At 41.4% G+C, this 21,952-nt stretch overlaps 1 pseudogene; it reads right to left on the reverse strand.

Annotated features, from left to right (window-relative positions):
- Positions 1 to 1,399: 1,399 nt before the first annotated feature.
- On the reverse strand, positions 1,400 to 2,411 carry LOC100054916 (S-adenosylmethionine decarboxylase proenzyme-like; annotated as a pseudogene).
- Positions 2,412 to 21,952: the final 19,541 nt, after the last annotated feature.

A 21,952-nucleotide genomic window follows, 5' to 3' on the forward strand; every position in this document is an offset into this window, starting at 1 on the left:
ACTCTCGAAAGCCTATATTTCTAGGCATTTCCCATTGACTGTATTGGAATTTTGCATGTTATGTTTTATGGATAGCATTCTGCTTCACTTTTCCATCTGAATAAACTGGACAGTTCCCACTCTGAGTGGCCATTCACTTGATCCTAGGAGGCGTGGTGACAGGGACACCACAGTGAGAGGAACAAAGTCAGAACTCTTAACACATGCATCACAAAGTCACCCAACTTTAAGTCACAAGATGGAAAAGACGTTGATTCAGTTTTGCACCAAAGCTTACAGGATATTATCACTCGAAATTAGTGGAAATGGCAACTAATGTAAAAGTTAAGGTGAATGATCCAAGCTGACTGACTTACTGAATCCCGTACAACCTTCATGCTGAATCTCCCTACTAATAGACTTGGTGATGAAAATCCTTGTCTACTACTACTCCACAAGTCAGTAGAGGCACGGTTCTCATGGGAAGCTAATCTCAGTTGCTAGGGAGCACAGAATGGCATATGGTCTCCACGCAGTTCTGCCAGTACATCCTAATCTCAATCTACAACGCTCTATGGGTCTTCCTTGATAATCACCACTAGAGAAGTTTAATTTTGTCACTATCTTCCAAAAGAGTCCATGCCAATAAAAAGGAGGCCAAATTCCCTTGACCTCAAAAGAAAATTAAGCCCAAGATTCACCCTGCCTTCCCTCTCTGGGGTGTAAGATTAGTACCAACACACAGTGTAACGGTCTATTGCTTTATTGGAGGGGGGAGGGGTTATACCTTAGTAGGGAAAGAAATCAATTAAAGGGCTACAAATGCAGGGAGCAATAATGTGAAAACAGTAATGCACAAAATGAGTAACTGTGATCATTTTCTCAAGATGACTTGATTTGTGGAAGAAAAACTTTAATTACTATTTCAAACAAAATCCACACGAAGTATAAATTGGTCTCAATAACGTTAGCAGAGAATATGTTCTAGAAAGTATCACTAACTGGATGTAAAATTCTGGGAGCAATATAATAGAACAGTCCCAGATGGTTAGGCTGAGGTCAGCACCTAATGAGGATGAAAGCTTTGTCTGTGGGGAATTTTGGACAATACCTGGAGAAATATTACAGCAGGCATAATCAAATTGAATTGTTTTCACCAAGTGTTCTAATGTTTCATATAAAAGTTTTTTCCTACATGCACTTCAGTTTCACAGAATACTAAACACAGGAGAGAACACTCATGTGAGATATCTAACTCCTTGATATAATAACGCATACAATTCAACACGCTCACACTATCATCACACGTAGGGCTCTCTGCAACCACAAGGTGATAGCTATGGAAAGCATGGACCCAGGATCAATATCTAGAAAGCAGCCACTGCCTCCTTTATGTGTGTTACCTTTTGGCATTTTTTCTTCATTTTCTCAACTGACTCTGCTACTGTTACTGCCTCTTAGCAAAACTGGTAAAAACAAAATCATAATCATCAGAGTCCTGAACATAGGACTCTGGCAACCAAGATGTTTAAAACCTTCTATCTTCTGGAGCAAAGATAGCACTGTGGGATATTTAGAACTCTGAGAGACAAATGGTGGTCACATATTTTCCTGGCTTAAAGACTCTCGTGACTTTCCCAATCAGGTCATTATAACAGTTCCTGACTGAAGTTTATTTGAAAGCTACCACAAGAAAATTCTGCTCCTGGAGTGATATGAATAGTCCAATAAGTTCTCTCTGATTACTTTCCATTCATTGAATACCCACAGGCATTGAACAGTGTGACATCAGGGCCAGAACCTGGCATCAGGTCACAAATTCCACTCTCACAAATAACATCTTTTGCAGTAGCACCATCTTTCATGTAGAATTGGTCCATAACTTCTGGGTCCAGCTCATGCATCAGTATTTCCAGGGTCTGATCTGGCTAATTGATGACCTGAGTCTCTGGGAAACCCAGACTGTACAAGTACCAACAGTCGGAATTCACACATCCCGGACAATAGGTTGCTCCATTTGGGAAAATTGCATTAAGAAGCTAGTTATTCCTGAAAATTCCAGTGTATGTACCCTTGGAGAGAAGCCTTCATGAAATCCTTAGGAAAATAAAAGATTTTAATTGAGTCAAACCCACTGTAATCCCTGGCAAGCTTCAACAGGGGATCCAGTGCTTTCAGCAGAGGTGGTTCCACATGTCTTCAAAATGAAACTTCTCTTGGAGATAAACATGCTACTCGGAGCCCACAGCTTGCTGCTTGGCAGTTTTTGTCACACTTATAATTGAACACAAAACATCCTTCAAATGTATGTCCCACTGGGATCTTGGGATGGTGTGGAGGTTCCCAGATCCTTGGTTTGCAACTGTTTGCTGCTGGGAGAACCAAACCTCCAGCAGCTTCTTGGTCCCTTAGAAAACATGGGTCACTTCCATCACCATGAGACTAGCAAACAATCAACAACCACAGAAAATAAGCTAAATTAAACCTCTTCTCCCATTGCTGCCTCTGCCACCAATTATTCCAGCTACGTTACTAAAGTTCAGGCTTCTTTTTTTCTATAATTTTGTATTAAATTTTTTTGAAAAAAAGGATTAACAAAATTTTCCCAGTTTTTTTTTTTTTTTTTTTTGAGGGGGGAAGGAGATGACAGTTGAACCTGACTCTGTTGGAAACAGAGGCAGATACAGTTTGGTATCTTATGGTCCACCATTTCCCGTTAGAGAGAGTAGAGATAGCAGCTAGCCAGTGTCTGTGTACGCCAGTACTTAGTACTGTGTAAGCCAGGATTTCTAATATTAAGTGACCCAGCCAAGGTCACACAAATAGTTCGGACTGGGTCTTCTCATTCCCAGTTCAGCCCTCCTTCCTCACCACCTGGACATACTGCAGCCCCATCCTAAATGTAATACCCTTTCAAACACCAAATGCACACAACTGACACAGCCTGCGAACCCTTGTTATACCAGCGTTCACACCTGCCTATGCAGAGTGGGATGGAAAACAACAGGGCACCTGCTCCCTCCTGACTGTGACATGGACACGGCACATGTGGAGCCTCAGTCCTCACCTGTGAGGAGGAGGCAACCATTCCCACCTCACAGATATCTGCATTTTCTTGTACTTTCCACCCCACACCCAACAGTGGCCATTCTCTCTCCTTTTCAACTCCTCCTTTCACCCCAACCAAGCATGGCTCACAGGGCCTTCGCGTGGGTCAGGCCTCATGGGCCTGAGGCCCCTAGACTCCACGAGGAGCAACACCTGCCCTCTGCCACAGAACTCCCTCTGACAAGACAGACCAGGGCCTGGCATGGAAACAAGTATGTGTGACTCCCGGAAGTGAGGACTTGATGCTCTGCCCCAAACAAGAAGAGTTGGTCAGGATGTCTTTCCCCGTGTTCAGCTTTGTAGCAGAAGTCGCAGCTCAGAGAAGAGGGTTCAGGGAGTGACGTGTCTTTCCCTGTTTCACTGATCAGCCTCCACTCCCGGCTGAGGAATGGGGTGAGGCGAGGTGAGAGGTATAGGGCCAAAGAGTTGAGATTGCGCCTTTCAAGAACTTACTGCAGCCTCTTTTGGTTTGCCAGAAATTAGCCTAATCAATTTCACTTTTTTTTTCCCCCAGGTAAATTGTGCCAAGAGAGTTGCTAACCTGGCACACAAAAGTTTGCTCTTTGATTCCTTTATGAGTATTCACCCTAGCACACAACTTCATTTTTTCTAATATGCCCATCATGCAATCAACTAATGAGAAAAGAATCTAAAGGGGTGGTGAATCATTACATCTACCAAATGCTGGGCTGTCTGGATAGTTTCTCAAGTGAGGACTAAGCCCGTGTTTGTGCAGTCTATGAGTTTCAGGTGTGTCGGAAGGAGATCTTGATCTATTTTTAGATCAGGTAATTCTGGGTTTTTTAATAATTCAAACTAGGCAGAAAAAAGTCTTGAATAATCATTTTGTAACAGCATCACTGCCAAGCCAGGGGGCAATGACAGCTTCCCAGAAGTATTTATCGTATCTGCCCAAAATTATTCTTATCTGTCCCAAATTAAGGAAAGTTTCGATTTCAGAGCAATTTAGAGAATAAACAATGCCCTGACCTTTGGCAAGGAAAATTTGAGTTGGTCCTTCTCCATTTCTTCTGTTAACCAAAATTCTCTCCACTTTGAATTTTACAAGGGCCAGAGACCACTCCAGAGAACCCAAACCAATCTCCACTTATCGATGGGATGGAGACAGCATCAATCACACGACGGAGGAAATCTCCAATCTCCCTTACTCCTGTTCAAGCACATGTGACGCTCCTTCTAGGTCCACACACTGTGTACCAACACTGGGGGCCTTCAGCGGGGGATAAGAACAATGTCCTCCTTCTAAAAGCTAGGAGTCTGGTGAGAAAGCAGGCACAAGATACAAAGCCCCTGGGATGTGGACCAAAAATCATGGGCGTCCATGGGGGATGACTAATGAGATCTGGAAAAGCTTTTGGGGGAGATGAGATTAGATCTGCACCGCTCAACACTGAGATGGTGGATTTGGGGAAAATTTTTTCGTGGAAGTAAAATAGGCGGGAAATGTTCAAAGAATAACTCAATGTAGTAGAAATGTGGGGTGTAGAAATATTGAAACGTCCACAGCCCAGGAAGAAATGTTTTCCAACCAACATCCCTGACCATCACTGCATCCCCAAGTCTGGGGCACCTAGAAAGAACACCAAAATTGCTAGCAACCATGATCTTCTAGACTCCTCTCACTGCAGTGTTGATCCAAAAGTACCTGCTAGTCTCATCTGACCATTTACAAAGCAATTTTCAGGCACCTGTCAGTGGCTCAGTGGAGATACTGCAAGATAGAGGTATGCTTCCTGAAGTCAGAGCACAATATCAAAGAGGTTTAGTGCCAAGTCATGAATTGCAAAGAGAAGCTGCACTGATCCAGACAGAGTTACCCAAACAAAGGTATCAGCTAGGGGCGCTCAAGGTCTGCCCAGGGTGTTTCAGAAAGGCTTCAGGTTTGCTGTGGGGCTCCTGCGTCTGGAACTACTCCTAAGAGTCTTCTGCCTATGAGGCAAACATGGTGAAAAGCCTATTATAATTCTTTTTCTAAAGGAAAGCAAACACATTAAAATAAGTTCTTATGTAATTCATGATAAAGCAGAATTTGTGAAACAGAATTCATGTGGACATGTTACTTGAGTAAGAAATTTACCAAGTAATAAGTTTAATTTTATGTCCCAACCAAAGTTTTGTCTTATTTTCAAATAGCGGGCTATTTCTTAGTCATTTCCAAATGCTAACTCAGTGAGCTAAGTTTCTTTTAGTATAGTGTCATTTTCATGTTGTATTCCCTATTATTTTTGAAGGTGAAGCTGTCAATACATGAATCGCTCAGCGAACTATATGTTTAAGAATAATTTATATCAATAACCAGGTGACATTAGTTGAGAAGATGCATATACTGCTGCTGTGTTTATGACTGTCAATGTTTGAATAACTAACTTTAATATCTTAAATTATTACATTAGATTGACTAGTTTTATAAGAAGATCAAAGTGTACAACTCATCATTCTGTAGGCCCTTGATAATATTTAATTTTCCCTCAATGTTATGCAGAAAAATTGTTCTAAATTCATTATAGAAAGTTATATGCCATTTACCATTATGAAGGAAGATGAGAACAATGTGACATTTTTTGTAAATGTTTTCCAAATGTCCAGAATCATGATACTATATGAAGAAGTCATTATTTATTATATATAGTAATACAAATATTTTATTTGCATCATTTAGGACTGAGTTTGTTTGCAAGTAACGGAAGACCCGACAGTGCTGGCTTATTTGTCCATAGTAAGAAGCAATGTGTGCAACACAGCCCACAGCTAGTATGGAGGCTGACAGTGTCACAAGGATCCAGGCCCCATCTGTAGTCCCAACCCACCAACCTTAGTTTGAGGTTTCTGTACCATAAATACAGGAGAGCTGCTGTGCTCCCAGGCACTGTGTCCACCTTCCAAAATGGAAGACAGATGATGGATGGTGGGGTGAAGGACAGAGGGCACAAGCCAGGCTTGTCTGGTCATCAAAAATACATCTATTTTTTACTGTAAACTCCACATAGTTACTTGTGTTTCTATCTGAACAGCCCTAATTGGGTAAAAAATATTATTCAGACTTACAAAAATGTTGCAACAATAGTACAAAGAACTTCCCCTCAACTTCACTCACACCACACCCTCCTGCTTTTCCTCCTGATGATCTGGAAACTTCTCTGCCTTCTTGGCAAGTTCATCCTCCTCTACTTAAACTTGGAATGTTGGAGCTCCTCAAGGCTGCCTCTGGACCCATCCTCTTCTCCATCTACACTCTTTCCTCAGATGAACTTGTGTGCACCCATGGCTTATTACCACACACGGCGTGCCAGGTGGCTTGGGCCAGACCACTCCTCTGATTTCCACATTTTTGTCTGTATATTGTCTTTGATATATCCTGTAATATCCAATTGTCTACATAATATTGGCTCTTAAATGTCTCAAATATTTCTCCAACTAAAGTCACAAACAGAACTTATTTTCCCCACCCAACCCACACCTGTTCCTCTCATGTTCTGGTGTTTTCTATCTCACTGAATTTTACTATAGCCCATCAAGTAGTGTGAGCCAGAAATCTTGTAGCCCCATTTGACACCTCTCCGATTCATATTTCACACCCCACGTCAAATAGCCCTTTCCTCAGGAAGACTTCCCTGACCTCCCTAACAGACAAATCTCCTAGAACTGGCCTTCCCACCTTCGCTGCACCTCTCAGAGTTATGATTTTATAATTATTTGTATGGCCACCTAATCAGCATCTGTCTCCTCAACTAGACCACGAGCTGGGTGAGGGAAGGACTCTGCTCCTGTGCGACAGCCTCACCTCCTAACTCATTATCTCCAATGGTCAGTGCTCAGTAGGTATTTATGGAATGAATACTTCAACAGGCACCTTTCCAACATCTGCCTTTGTCCTGAAACATCTGGATTCCCTTCCTCTCCTTGGCAGATCATTTAAGGGAGAGAAGACCAGTTCACTTCCCCCTTGTTGAATCACCCCTACGTATTCTTGACAGATTTCACAGGTCGAACAGATCCAACTTCTCTAGTTCAAGCCAAAACTCTTTCTTGCATTACCAATATTCCGGAAATTGAGGTGCTCAGATTTGGTAAATGAACTTGACCTTGGTAAAGATTTAGTAGTCCTTGTTCAAGCTGATAGTGGGGATAGCAGAGCATGCACACACTTGGAGGGAGAATATCTCCAGGGACGGGCACAGGGGATTCAAAGCCCTGAGGCAGGACCTCACCTGGCATATTGAGGCAGCTCGAGGCCAGCAGTGGAGTGTGGGGAGAAGAGGCTTTTACTCTGAGATGGGAAACGTGTGGAGGTGTTCCAACAGAATAGCAGCATGAGCCTACTTACATTTTAAAAGAATCATGGTAGCTACTACATGGAGAGCTGCCTGTAGCCGGTTGAGGGCAAGGGAAGAATTAGGGAGAGAAGTGCTACTACCTATTGTCCTCCACTTTCTGGTCTGCAATTGGTGGAAGCTGTTCCCTTGAATGGATCTGGAAAGAGAGGGCTTATGGGAGAATGGGGTGGAAGAAATGGGGCAAACAACAAGGGGAGCAATTCTCTGGACAACGCAGAGGAATTCTCATACAGGACATGATAGAGTTAATCACAGGTTTCCGAGCCAGGGGGCGCTCCCAGAGAAAGGATGGTAGTGTCTCCCTTGAAGTGGGCTGGCAGACTTGCTCTGTCTCAGGCTGGAAGAGAATAATGGTTCAGCTCAGTTATGGACGGCCCCCTAAGAAGCCCTTAAGAACTAACTGCAGCTCAGACATGACTGCACCATGGCCTGCACAGCCACGCGTGCAGGGTCCAGGAGCGGAGAGGTGATGCGTGGGCCCTGCAGCACCTCATGCCCCAAGCTGTTGTCCCTCTTAACCAGTCCTGGGGTCAGAGCCCTGCCAGCCTCTGCACATGATTCTTGGTCCCACCCCTATGGTCTTCACGTTTGTGGAAATTCCTCCAGGATTTTGAAAATCAGTTGAGTGGCCATGGTAAGGGGCAAGGCCTTGGGATGGAGGAAGGACTGGACAAAATACTCACCCTTCCCCTTGCCAACTGGTAATCTATGGCAGTCATCTGCCTCACAAAGGAGTCGGTGTCCCACTCTGTAAAATGGGGTCAGTTATCAGCTGACCTCAGTGAGCTGTAGGAAGTACCTAGCGTGGTACCTGACACAGAATACATACTGTATAAGATTCTGTTCTTACTCAATTTCTTCTGTTTCTTCATAGGTGTTTTCATGGGAAGGGAGGTAAGGCTGTATCTGGAACTCTTACCAGGTGCTATTTCCAAGGAAATCTAAAATACATTTTTTAATCATGTAGAGCTAGTCTCTTCTTTGTTCTCTTTTTTCAACTTTTCTAGTGGCCTTAATATGCAGATTTTTTCAGACTAACTTAAGCATCTTAAAAAGTTGAGGTGATTCTGGGTTGAGAGTGTGATGGTCCTCCTGGGAAGCTGTGCAGGCCACTCGGTGAGAAGTGACCGGCATCGAGAGGAAGCGGTCAGCAGTGCCACTCACTCTGGGCCTCCGCCCACTCAGCAGGGCATTCACCACACCAGCATGAGAAGCTGAATATCCGGTAACTTGGAAACTTAGAATTCAGTTTCACGTCTGCGTCACTCTCAGGAAACCCAGACTACGTGTGTCTGTGAATGGAAGTGTCCCTTTGGTTACATGGAGAGTGGGGTGAAGGCAGGTTGGAAATAAACAAAAGACAAGCAGACCACATTGTCCTTAGGAGCTTCAGTGTCCCACAGTGGAAGGTCAGCGCTATGAGGCACAGGCTTGGTCTGTCACTGCTGGATCCCCACAGCCTGGGAAGTGCCAGCGGCCCAGGTGCTCAATGAAGTCTTCTTAGTGGCATTGTTGAATGCCAAGCCAGTAATGTGGTCTCTCCAACAGCTGGCATGACAGATTTAGGGCCTAGGTCAGTGACCGTGACAATCATTGATCCCCTTGTGCATGTAGGAAACAACGTCTGTGCTTGATTGAGAGGACTGGGCAGTGAACTCTGACTTTTTGCAAAAATCTTGGGGGAAATGACCTCTGCTCCTCGCTCCCCGATCTGTATCCCAGCTCCTGAGGATTTGACTAATTAGCATCTGGCAGGTGTCTGGGAAAAGCTGCAGGGCAGCAGTGAGGTAATGGCCCCGCACGTGCCCCACCCCCATTCCACTACCGAAAATTCCTCCGTTCAATTGCCAGAAGGATGACTTTTTTATTTTTGTAATTCCCTTGTAGGTTCTGGCTCCAGTCACGCTTGCAGAAACTTCTGCACTCGCCTTCCCTCTCCCCCTACCTCAACAACAGCTGTGCTCCAATTAAAGTTACTGTTCCCTCGAGAGAGAGTCGGTTCTGTCTTCTCCAGGCCCACACCGGCTGTGGCAGGAGGCAGGCTCCTCCCCCACCCGCCGCCCCTCCCACACTTGGGGCAACCCACAACCCACACTCTGGTGAGTAGTGATTTTTACCATGGTCTAGTAACAGAAAAGTTAGCTGTTTTCTCAACTTTATAATTTTCAGGTAGTGCTAAGGGGCTTTTTCATCACTTCACTGGTTCCTGAACTGTCTAGTTAGAAGGTAATTTAGATACTTGAAGTGGTTGATTTGGTTCAGACATTTGTAGTCTTGGGGATAATCAACTATAAATTGTGAAATAAAAAGCTTATGCTCAGAACTGTACAACACAAAGAGTAAACCCTAATATGAACTATGGTCTTGAGTTAGTAATAATGTATCAATATTGGTTCATCAGTTGTAGCAAATGTACCACACTAACGCAAGATGTGTGCCTATGTGGGAACTCTGCATATTATCTGCTCAATTTTTGGTAAACCGAAAACTGCTCTAAAAAAATAAAGTCTATTAATTAAAAAATAATAATAAAGGCAGGGAGGTAGTAGATGAGAGCATAGATGAAACAAGAGTAGTCAATAGTTATAATTTTTGAAGCAAGGTGATGGGTCCATAGCTGGGGGTTCATTATATTATCCTATGTCCATGATAAAGTTTTTCTTTTGGTCTTATGCTATTTCAATTACATGTCTTTTCTCATTATAAAAATAATTCATACACATTGTACACATTTAAAAAATATTGGAAAGTACCTATAATGGAGTCACTCAAAAATACCTACCGTAACATTTTGGCATGGACACATACACAAATAACAAAGCTGGGACCATACTGAAGAAGTAGTTGTGGACCCTACCGTTTTATTTTTCTAACTTAGTATGGTACCATGAACGTCTTCCCATGTCTTACAATATCTCCAAAAGCATGCTTGCTTTTTAAATAGTTGCAATAGGACTTCAAGGTATGGATACACTATAAAGTCTAGAAACTAAATACCCACCTGAATGGCCCTCATCCCATCTGGTTGAGATTGTCAGAGGTGTGAGAGCTGCAATAGGCACCAAGTCGTGTGACAGAACAGGCTGACAGCTAGAAAGTCGTTTGGCCTTGGTCCCCAGCTGGTGGTGAATTTCTCACACTTCAAGTTGTAAATGCACCTTCAGGCTATTTAACAGAGAGGAAGAGGCGCTTTGCTTCTCCAGAATGCACACAATCTCAGGTGGATTTGCTATTTACAAGACAAAAAGCGGCTGGGATTCGAGCATTTAGAGCCCCAGGGTGTGTGTAGTCGCGCTCTCTGGACTGAGAGCCGGCACTCTCAGAAGTGCCCGAGGATAAAGGCACCCACCGAAACACTCTGACCCTTCTCTCCTGCTCAAGAAAGCACCTCTGAGAGCAAAGGAGTGAGAAGAATGTCATGACAATAAAATTCACTTAGAAACTGTAGCAAATCCTTGAAATCGACCTCGCCCCCAGCTGTGACCCTGCACCACCTGGCGGGGTGGCCTGTTAGGCCCTGCCAGCCCAGGGTTGGGCCCAGTGACAGGTCTTCTCGGCTAACCACTGCCCTCCTGGAGTAGAGAATCAGGGTTAAAGTTGGCCTGCAGTGGGACCAAACAACCACGTAGATGGAATGTCCACTGGCCAGAGGGTGTTATGTTTGACTGCAGATCATACAACTGTGAGACTCCTAGATCAGATCTGGAAGAAGCAGGTTCTTACCGCGTAAGCCAATCCTCCCTGAGGCTGAGCAGATATAGGCGCCAGCCCACCCAACCTTTGCCAAAGGTATTTTCTTCCACAAAGCTGGAGAGAAAAGGGGCTTAAAACTTTAAATTTGAGAAGATGTGTTTCCTAAAATCCAAGTCTCTTAGCAATATATCTGGACCTTTATCTTGGAGAGTTTATCTAATCAGACAACTGTAATATGCATTGTGACGTGAACACCAAGAAGTGAAATTGATGCGGGCTCGAGGAGTCGAAAGAAAGATTTCTTGGACTCTCAAGGTCTGGCAGTAGTGCTCTCTTATTCGGAGAATAGCATGGAGTAACATGGGGGCAGGACCCATGGGCAGTGAAGAGCTGCAATGGGTTGAGGGTAGGGCTAAATTTAAGGCATAGGTGTGTGAGTTATCTCTTTACAAGACAAAGGAAAGATTATGTTAAAAAGTCGTTAAAATGGTATCAGTGCAGGTGAGGTCTGGTTATTGGGTGGTCATATAACTTTGAATACAAATCAGATCAGATCAGGTCAGGACGTCCTGTGCTTCCCAGAGGATGATATAGATGGGTATGTAGGGCAGGACACCTTGGGCCTTTCTCCCTGGGGCAGCCTTGATCCTCACCAAAATTAGTGCTTGAGAGGGCTTTGCAATGCCAAAAGTTCCAGCTGGATTCATGAGACCTGGGTGGCCTTAGCCTTCACCTGAGCTCCCATGAGTCAGGGTCAAGGGGAGTCTTCCAGTCAACTCATCTGGGGAAGTTTCATCTATTAATTGAATTCCTGTGTCCCAGGATTTCTAAGTGCACCTATAGCAAGGTTCCCACCCTTGTGAATTGACCCATGTAAAGAGTCTCCTGGACACCCCTGAGGACCACAGAGTTGACCAGTGAATGAGTCAGCCAGAGATTGAAGTCATCGATTCAGAAGGGCTGAGGGAGGGTGGGCGTCAAAGGACATGCAGTCATCCAGGTTTCAAGAGAAGAGAAAATGCTTCACCAAGAGAAATAGCTCCTCCTGGCTCAGAGAGAACGAGAGAAGCCAGTGGGAAGACACTCCTGCATTACAGGGAGCTATGATTGTGGATGCTTCTCAGAGGCCCTCATCTCCTCAGGTAGCACCCTGCCCACCTTAAGATGCAGAGAAAGAACACCCCATCAACATCCATCACTGTCCACTTTGAAGAAACAGGCCTCTTCTTTAAGGCTGCAATTTGGACAGATCTGTTTCATTCACCAGGATCTCAGATCTTCTTGGCGCTGAGGCCTATAGGAGTAACCCCAGCTCCAGCCAGCTCTTCGTTGGGCCTGATGGTGGCCGAGGGGACTCAAAAGTGTTACCTGCCCCAAAAGGAAATCAGTAGAAAGCTTAAAATAACAATGATAGAGACAGAGCCTGAGGGAGAAATGATGCCAGCATTCCAGCTACAGAAGCAGGGAGCAGCTTCCCGAGGGCTGTCTGCTTTCCTTCACTTGGGCCCGTCACCTCAGGCGGGTAACAGGGTAACGTTCCTGCATCCTCCAGCCAGGGACTGGGCACTTCAGAGACTAGAATTTGGAATGTTCCTCTCTTCAGGTAGACGTGGTCACAATGTGATTCCAGAGGGCCCTGTGACTTGGTCAGCTGCAAGGGAAAACCATCAATGTCCTGAGAACGTTCTTTAAAGTAAGGGGTTTCTGAGAGCGCCAGGATGGGGCCATGAGAGATGAGGAGGAAGAGGTGGCCGCAGGCAAGAAATCACTGCTGTTGCCCAAATGCCCAAAGTAAAAACACTATAAAATATGTCATGTAAAGATGAAACCATTTAGAAAATAATTTAGAGAAATAATTTACAAAGAAGGTAAGACAGTTAAAACTAAGGAATTAAAGGTAGACAGGCCGTGAGACTAAACCACTTAGACAACAGCACTTAAATAATTAATCACAAGGACAAAAGATTAAACTCTGAAGAAGATTATTTATGAGTAAAATACATGAGCAAAATAAGTTTAAAAAATTAGAATAAATAAAAGAGCTGTTAAAGACCAATAAACCAAATAGACATGAATGAAATTTTTATTCAAATGAAAGTTTAAAAATATTTTTTTAAATGTCCACAATAGCAGACTAGTTAAATAAATTATGATAGATTATATGGTACAATATTAAGATACTTCTGAACTTAATGTTTTAGAAAAAGAAGCAACAATACCTAGTATGCTCCTGGCACAGTACAGGATAAAATTAAACATAGTAAAATCTCAATTTAAACACATATATATAGTCAAGACATGCAATTATGTATTCATTTAAAAATATGTGTGCACACATATGTGCATGCTTGGTTAACAGTCTGGAAGGAAATGCATTGAAATGCTAAGGGTGCCTAACTCTGCGGGATTGCTAGCCATTTAAACTGGCCACACTTTTTTGAACTTCTTACAATGAATCAGTATTACTTTTATTGCCAGAAAAAAAATGCTCTTCAAAAAAATATATCTGTAGAAAATGAGATTTTTTTTGTTGTTTTTGAGTTATTCTTTTAGAGACATTTAATTTTTACTTGAAGGAATATTATGGAAGGGGGAATAACTTCAAATTATATTCTTAATCAAATAAGAGGCTATAATGTCCATGCGTTCATTAAAAGATATTCATTGTGCATTAGTTCATGCCAAACACTCGCCTAGGTACTGGGGATGTGACAAACCAGATAAAAATCTTCTCCTCTTAAGGGTTGTATTCTAGTTGGGAGAAATATACAATAAACAAAATAGAGTGTATGTCCGGTGGTGGTAAAGACTATAGAGAAAAATAGAGCAGCGGGAGAGAGAGTTGGTTCCAGGAAGCTGCTTCATTTTCACATAGAGGGGGAAGGACAATTCCCTAAGAAGGTGACTTTTGGACAAAGACCTGAAGGAGGTGAAGGCGCCCTCCCATGGACACCTGAGGGAAAGCGTTCAGGCCGAGGGAACACTGGTACGAAGGTGTCCGAGGCAGCGAGGGATGTCTGCGGAACAGCACGGAGACCTGTGTGCTGGACGGAGTAAGGGAGAGGGGAGCAGGAGATGAGGGCAAAAGGCAACTTTGGCTGTGACTGTGAGCGGGGTGAGCAGAGGGCCATCAGCTGAGAAGAACATAAACAAAGAGTCCCGGTGGCCGGGTGCTGTGCGCTCTCAGATGTACTTGTGTCAAGAACGACTAGTCCTCTCAAGGCTTGAAATGTGCGGCTTAGGGCTTCAATATGACTTTAGCTAAGGTAGACGCAAAGAATTAGGGGCTTGTAATCATTTATTTCCAAGAAATAAGTTAGTCATTCAAGGCAAAACCAATTTCAAACTACATAATTTGGAACAATAAAATATGCTAAAATAACTTGGATGAATAAAGATATAGAAATTCTAAGTGGGTAGCTTACAGCAGCCATGGGGTCAATTATGTGGAAACTACTAGAAAGCAAGTGGGGCACTCAGAACCTGAAGATCTGGAATGTTGTAAAGCTGGTGCTTTTGTCAGGTGAAATCCAGGACTTGCTGAGTTAAAGGCAGCAGGTCTCCCAAGCTGGTCATTGCAGTGAAGTTTCCAGAAATAGTCTGTGTACATCTACAGCGGCCTCACAGCTGCCAGAGCAAGACAAAAATCAGCTGTTGGAGAGATTCTTTGACTAGAAGCTTCACAAAGAAGCAGAGCTGAGCTGTCCCCAGGCCTAGGTACGTGTAGCGTGGCCAGGTGGTGAGCGCCAGGGCAGCCGTGGCCTACTGAGCTTGGGAACCACGCTGGGGTCATGAAGGTAGCCATTAACCTGACAGAGCACCTTCATGCAAACTGTCATTGCTTCTACTTCCCAGTGCATATTATAGCCACGTCTTCCAGCTAAGCCCAGAGTAAAAGACAGCTCACCAACAAGCACAGGGACACTGACCTCTAGACCTTCAGGCCTGGTGCTTTCCTCACTGGGGCCTCACTTGGCAATGGACTCCAAAAAAGAAACCCTCTCCTGCCCACCAGAACCCAGGGCCTACGCTCATTCCCCAGAATGACACAGAGCTGAAGGGGAGGAGACCTTCCCTGCCAACGTCATCATACGTCTTCCAAGGGGGATGTCTCTGGCCAGCTCGTTCAGCAGGGTAGCACAGGATGGACACCCTAAATGTAAATTCTTCATGATCTGAATGGAAGGCAGCTCCCTCAAGAGGGAGCTAGGGAAATTGGAAGGACTCAGGACCTAAAGAAATCTGTGTCATCATTTCAGTTATTTTCTCCTCATCATCGTTATAGGTGGAGAACTCGTCAGGTCTAAGAAATTATAGATTGAGTCACAGATAAAACCCTTTATAAGGAAAGAGCTAATCTGCCAAATCGTCCCAGGACAACCCCTCAGCCCAGCTGTGCTTTCCCCCCTCTCTGCGAACGACTTAGGGAAAATTCCTTCTTCCGTTCATAGAGTTAATCAACACTGTCATTCTGGTGGTTTGGGCCATTTTGGTGACTATTACTAGTGGACCAAGTCTAATTATCGTACAAAAATGGATACTTTCTGCCTGGGGAGGAAGAGAGGATGTAACTGCCTAGTGCCATGGAGAAGCACACCTCAGCCTACAGGCAGGTCAACACCACACAGCTTAGAAATCATGGCAAAACACCGTACTTGACACTTTTAGGCTGGAATGTAGAGATTAATCCAGTATTATTAGGCAGTCAGTAGAGCAAGGCAATAGCATCGCAATTCACAATTGCCCCCGTGAGACACGCTGGCCTTATTTTCCCTTTCTGAGGAATGCTAACAGCCCTTTACAGTTGCCTAGCACTTTGCCATTTACAAAGAACTTCTGCATTAATTATTCCCTTTGAGACTAAGACCAACTCTGTGAGGTTGTTAAGTGACAACCACATCAGGGGAGTTAAGTGGCTTGCCAAGGGCCATGAGACTCAGAAGTGGCAGGGCCTGAACTTCTGACCCCTGGTGGAGTCACTCTAGGGAGCAGCCCTGGCCACTGGACCACCCCTGTTGCTCATGGCCTCACACTGTCAACATCATCCACCAGTGCCTGGATGTGTGCAAATGCCCTTTGAGAAAAGGATCAACACTGACTGGCCTGGGCCTGTGTATCCTTTAAAACAGCAATCCTCCCTGACAGACTTCCCCCACCTCCCAAAGGTGACCTGGTCGCCTGTCCTCTGTTCTACACCTGTGCTTTAAATGCTCCTCTGTTGTTTCTTATTATTTTGTACTATAATTGTTTTATTTACATGTCAAGCTATCAGCCTATGAAGACTTTAGGATGGTGAATATTTCTGAGGCGGGTGGAGGGAGTAGAATTCTCGAACATGTGGTCTTTGGAGCCAGGCTTCCTAGGATGAAACCCCAGGTTCACGATCTGTGTATTAATTTCCTCATCTGTAAAATAGGGGCAATAACAAGATTGCCAACCTCACAGGGTTATTGTGAGGATGAAAGCAGTTAATACACATAAATCACTAGAATAATTAGTAAACATTATGGAACAACCTAAATGTGAATGAATAGGGAAACTGATAAATTAAATGCAGTATATTCATACACTAGAAAAATACCCTCCAGCCATTGTAAGAAAGGAAACACACCACCACTGTAATCAGTACCAGCATCATCGTTGTCATCATCATCTTCTCTACATCCCTAGGTCCTACCAAGCCTGACACGCAGCAAATGCTCCAGACAGTTCTGTCAAGCAAATTAACAAATAAATGAACTTATAAAATCATGACTTGAGTAAAAGCAGAAACGTTACCCGCTCTAGTTCGGGGCAGTCGCAGCTGCCTGGACCACAGCTAAAAGCACTGGGACCACTGCTTTCCTCAACAAAAGGATACACAGGAAATTCAAGGAATTGAACTCAAGATTCCTCAGTCAATTTACCCAAATGAAAGCACAGCCCTCCAGGCCAGAGTCAGGCTCACTTATTTGTTAGTAAAATATTATGTAAACTAAGAACCTTGTTTCAGTTCAGGCTAAGTTGCCTGGCTGGAACTGCTGGGAGCCTGTCAGAAACCGTGAGGACGTGGGTACAGGGTGGAAAAGCCTGAAAGGGAACCCAATATACCGTTCTTCTCTCTTTTTAGAATGCTTGATTTAGAACAAACTGGAAGGGTAACCACCACAGGAAACTACCAACACAGAGACTTCCATACAAGGCTCTTGGGGCAGCGAGGGGCAGCGGGGGGCTGGGGGTATGTGTTTGTTGAGCCCTTAAAAGGAAAGGTAGCAGATTCAAGGAACTTATAAGGGAAGTGAAATGTTTACTTTGATAAGCTGTAATTTAAATTTTTTAAAAGTCAGGTCTTTCTTACCCAAAAGAGTGGATATCAAAACATAAGACAGTTTTTGTAAAGATTGGAAAAGGCCAAAGTCTAAGATAATTGAAGTGCCCAACATTTGTATACCATATTCCATTTATAAAACACTTTCATGTTATTTAAATTTTGAAAGATTAAAGATAATTTTGTATAAATAAATTCTATAGCAATTCTCACACATGAGCCTGAGGAGAAGTATATCAGTATTTTATTGCAGTCTTTTCTGTTTTCATGAAAAATTTGAAATAGAAATGTAAACGAATAGACAAATTTGTAAATTAAATGTGGTATATCAATACAATGGGAAAATAACACAGTAATTATAAGAAATTATGTATACATATGCGTATATGTGTATCAACATGAATAGATTTCAAAAACAACTTAAGTATAAAAAAGGAAGTTGCATAATGACATAGTGATATTTACAGTATGACACTTTTGTAAATTTTTTTTTTAAAAGCATGAACTTCCAATGATATCACTGACCACAGCAGCAGAGAGTTTTTCTCAATCTTCCAAACTCCTTCTTAAAAGTAAACAGATCAGGGGCCAGCCCAGTGGCATAGTGGTTAAGTTCGTGTGCTCTACTTTGGCAGCCCAGGGTTTGCCGGTTCAGATCCCAGGTGTGGACACTGTTCATCAAACCATGCTGTGGTGGTGTCGCACCCCCGCATACAAAAGAGAGGAAGATATTAGCTGAGCAACAATCTTCCACACGCAAAAAGAGGAAGATTGGCAACAGATCTTAGCTCAGGGCCAATCTTCCTTACCAAAAAGAAGTAAACAGATCAAACATGAGAATGGGAAAAAATAAACCCAAGAATAATGTCTTCAATAAGACTGAGTGATAGGGAACCCTCTATTGCAGCTGAATAAGGGAAGTTGGTGAACAGCACTGCAAGAGATCAGCAGCTGTGGGACTCAGTTAGGGAAATGAGAGGAAGGCCCCAGGACCCTAAAAGTGATGAAAACAAAAAAACAAAACACAAACAAATACATCCAAGATTCTCAAAACATATTAGGAGGATTCTGAGAAAACAGCCATGATGGCAGCTGCATAGGTCGTGAATCCTCCTGAGAGCAACAAGGTGAGCAAAACCAAAAGCTCAAAGGCGGTATCTACCAAAACACCACAATCACACATATCTTCATGAATCCCAAATCAAAAGTAGGCAGGAACCAACCACTGACAGCTCCACGACCTGCATGAGACAATGAGACTTCTGTTAACACTGATAATCAATGAACAAAAATGTCCAACAGATACCAACTTAGAAAGCAAGAGAGGCCAATATGAAAACAGTGGTTGAAAATGAGAAAGGAGCATTAAACTTCAAAGAATTATTTTGTTATCCAGACAAAAATACCAAGTCACTTAAAAGAGAAAAGAAATCAGAGTGGCATAAGACATTTTAAATAGCAACACTTCGTCCCAAATGACAATGGAGTGACATATTTAAGGTACTCCAGGAAAGGAAGGAAGCTAAGGATTTTACATCCAGCAAAACTAATCTTCTGTAAGACAATCTCTTACAGAAAAGCAAGAACTTAAGAAATATTATTCCCTTGAGTCATTCATGAGAAAGCTACTGGAAATAGACTGACATATGGACTGATAGTGATGATTGTCAAAGTTTGTTAACATCAAAAGAAAAACTCAGGCATTATGTGAATCCTAAAGGAAGTACACAACACTACCTATGAAGTATTGTTGCCAAAAAAATTGAATCTGAATCTGTCAAGCCTCCAGACTTGACTGGTAATTTACACAAAATACAGGGATTAGAGAGGAAATTAGCAAACTCAAACACTGGAAATCTCCACAAGGAAACAAACCACTTCAACAAACAATAGATGTGATCCAAAATGAAACAGAGAAAATAAAAAACAATGAACACATCATAAGTAAGCTGTGGGGCAATTTCAAGCCTGGTATACGTGTAAATGAAGACCCTAAAGGAGAGGAGAGAGAGGAGTAAAGATAAAAAATATTTGACGAAATCATTGCTGCAATTTTCCAAATTTAATGAAAACTATAAACTCACAGATCTAAGAAATTGAATGAACCCCAAGCACAAGAAGCATGAAGAAAACTACACTAAGGCACATAAATCATAAATCAGTGACAAAGAGAAAATTTTTAAAGTAGCCAGAGAAGAAAAGACATGTGACATACAGATAAACAACATATTTCTTATTGGATATTCTTATAAGGATAACAACATATTTCTTATTGAAAACTACTCAAGCAAGAATTCAGAGAAGCAAATCTTTAAAATACAAAAGGAAAAAATGGCCAACCTAGAATTCTATATCCAGCACAATTATGTTTTAAAACTGAGGGCAAAAAAAAGACTTTTTCAGGTATATAAAGTTTATCATTTATCACCAGCAGATTCATAATATCAAAATGATAAAGGAAGTTCTTCATCAGAAGGAAAATGACACTAGATGAAAATGTAGATCTGTACAACTGTATGAAGAACATTGAAAGTTTTACCAACATGAATAAAATATGTAAGACTGTTATTATTCAAAAATTATTATTTAAAGCATCTTTAAAATATCTTTATGAAAGATAAAGATAAATATGTTTATACTTTAAACAAATATAATAATAATGTAGTGTCAGGTTTATATAACATGTAAATATAAAATGTATGACAATAATAGCACAAGACCAGGAGGAGAGAAATGGAAGGATAGTACCATAAGGTTCTTATAGTACTCATTAAGTGGTATAATATTACTTGAAGGTAGTCTGTGATAAGTTAAAGTTATATGCTATATCTAAAGTAACCACTAAAATAACAAAAGAGCGATCACTAGTAAACCAACATTTGTATGAAATGGAATCATATAAAATATTTAATCCAAAAAAGTCAGTAAAAGAAGAAAGGGAGAACAAAAACAGATAGAACAAATAGAAAACAAATAAGATGATAGATTTAAATCTAACAATAACAATAATAACATTAAATGTAAATGGTCTAAATATCCCAATTAGAAGACAGAAATTGTCAGATTAAATCAAAAAAGCAAACTCAATTATATACTGCCCTCAAGAAACATACTTTATATAGAAAGACACAAATAGATTAAAAGTAAAGTAATAGAAGATGATATACCATGCTAACACTGATCCAAAAGAAAGCTGATGAGTCTATAACTGTGTTAATATCAGACAAAAGAAATTTCAGAGCAAAGCATACTACCAGAGATTTAAAAAAAAGGTATTTCAATGTGATAAATGGATCAATTCATCAAGAAATACAAAAATCCTAAATGTTTGTGGACTTAATTACATAGTTTCAAAATACACAAAGATACAGATAGAAACAAAAATAGTCATACAAATAGTAACATAAAAAGAATGGAAAACATATATCATGCTAGCACTAATCAAAAAAAGTTGAACTATCTATGTTAATATAAGGCAAAGTACATTTCAGTGCAAAGAACATTTCTAAAGATAAAGATAGTTATTTCATATTAATAAAAGGGTCAATTCATCATGAAGACATAACAATCCTAAATATTTATGCACTTAATCACAGTCTCAAAATATATGAAGCCATTATAATCAAAGACTATAATATCCCTCTCTCAATAATTAATAGAACAAAGAGACAGAAAGTCAGTAAAGATTTAGAAGACCTGAATAAGACTATCAACTAACGTTACCTAATTGACATTAATGGTCCACCAAACAATAGCAGAACACACATTCTTTCCAAGTGCACACAGAATAGTCATGAAAGACCATATTCTGGGCCATAAAATAAGTTTAATATATTTAAAAGAATTCAATTTCTGTCAAATGTTTTCTAACCATAAAATAATTAAATTAAAATCAGTAACAGAGAGATCTCTGGAAAATTCTCAAATATTTAGAAACTAAACAACACATTTCTAAATAACCAATGGCACAAAAAAGAAACTAAAAGACAATTAGAAAATATTTCAAACTGAATGACGATGAAAACACAATATATCACAATTTCTGGAAAGCCACTAAAGCAGTATGTAGGTGGTAATTTATAGCAATAAATGCTTATATTGGAAAAGAAGAAAAGTTTCAAATCAGTTATCTCAGCTTCTATCTTTAAAAGTTAGAAAAAGAAGAGCAAATTAAACCCAAAGTAAGCAAAGTCAAGGAAATAATCAAGATCAGAACAAAAAAATGAATAAAATAGTAAACAAAAACAATGAAGAAAATGTAATGAAATCAAAAATTAGTTTTTCGAGAAGAGCAATGAAATTTATAAACTTCTAGACAGACTAATAAAAAAAGAAGATAAAAAATTCTCAATATCAGGAATGAGAGAGGTGGCATCATTACAAATTCTACAGATATTAGAGAAATAATAAGGAGATATTATGAGCAATTTTATGCCAATAAATTGGGCAACTTCAGGGAAATGGACAATTTCCTTGAAAGACCCATACTGCCACAACTAAATCCAGAAAA

Source organism: Equus caballus, chromosome 1 (assembly GCF_041296265.1).
Source record: "Equus caballus isolate H_3958 breed thoroughbred chromosome 1, TB-T2T, whole genome shotgun sequence".
NCBI classification, from domain to species: Eukaryota; Metazoa; Chordata; class Mammalia; order Perissodactyla; family Equidae; genus Equus; species Equus caballus.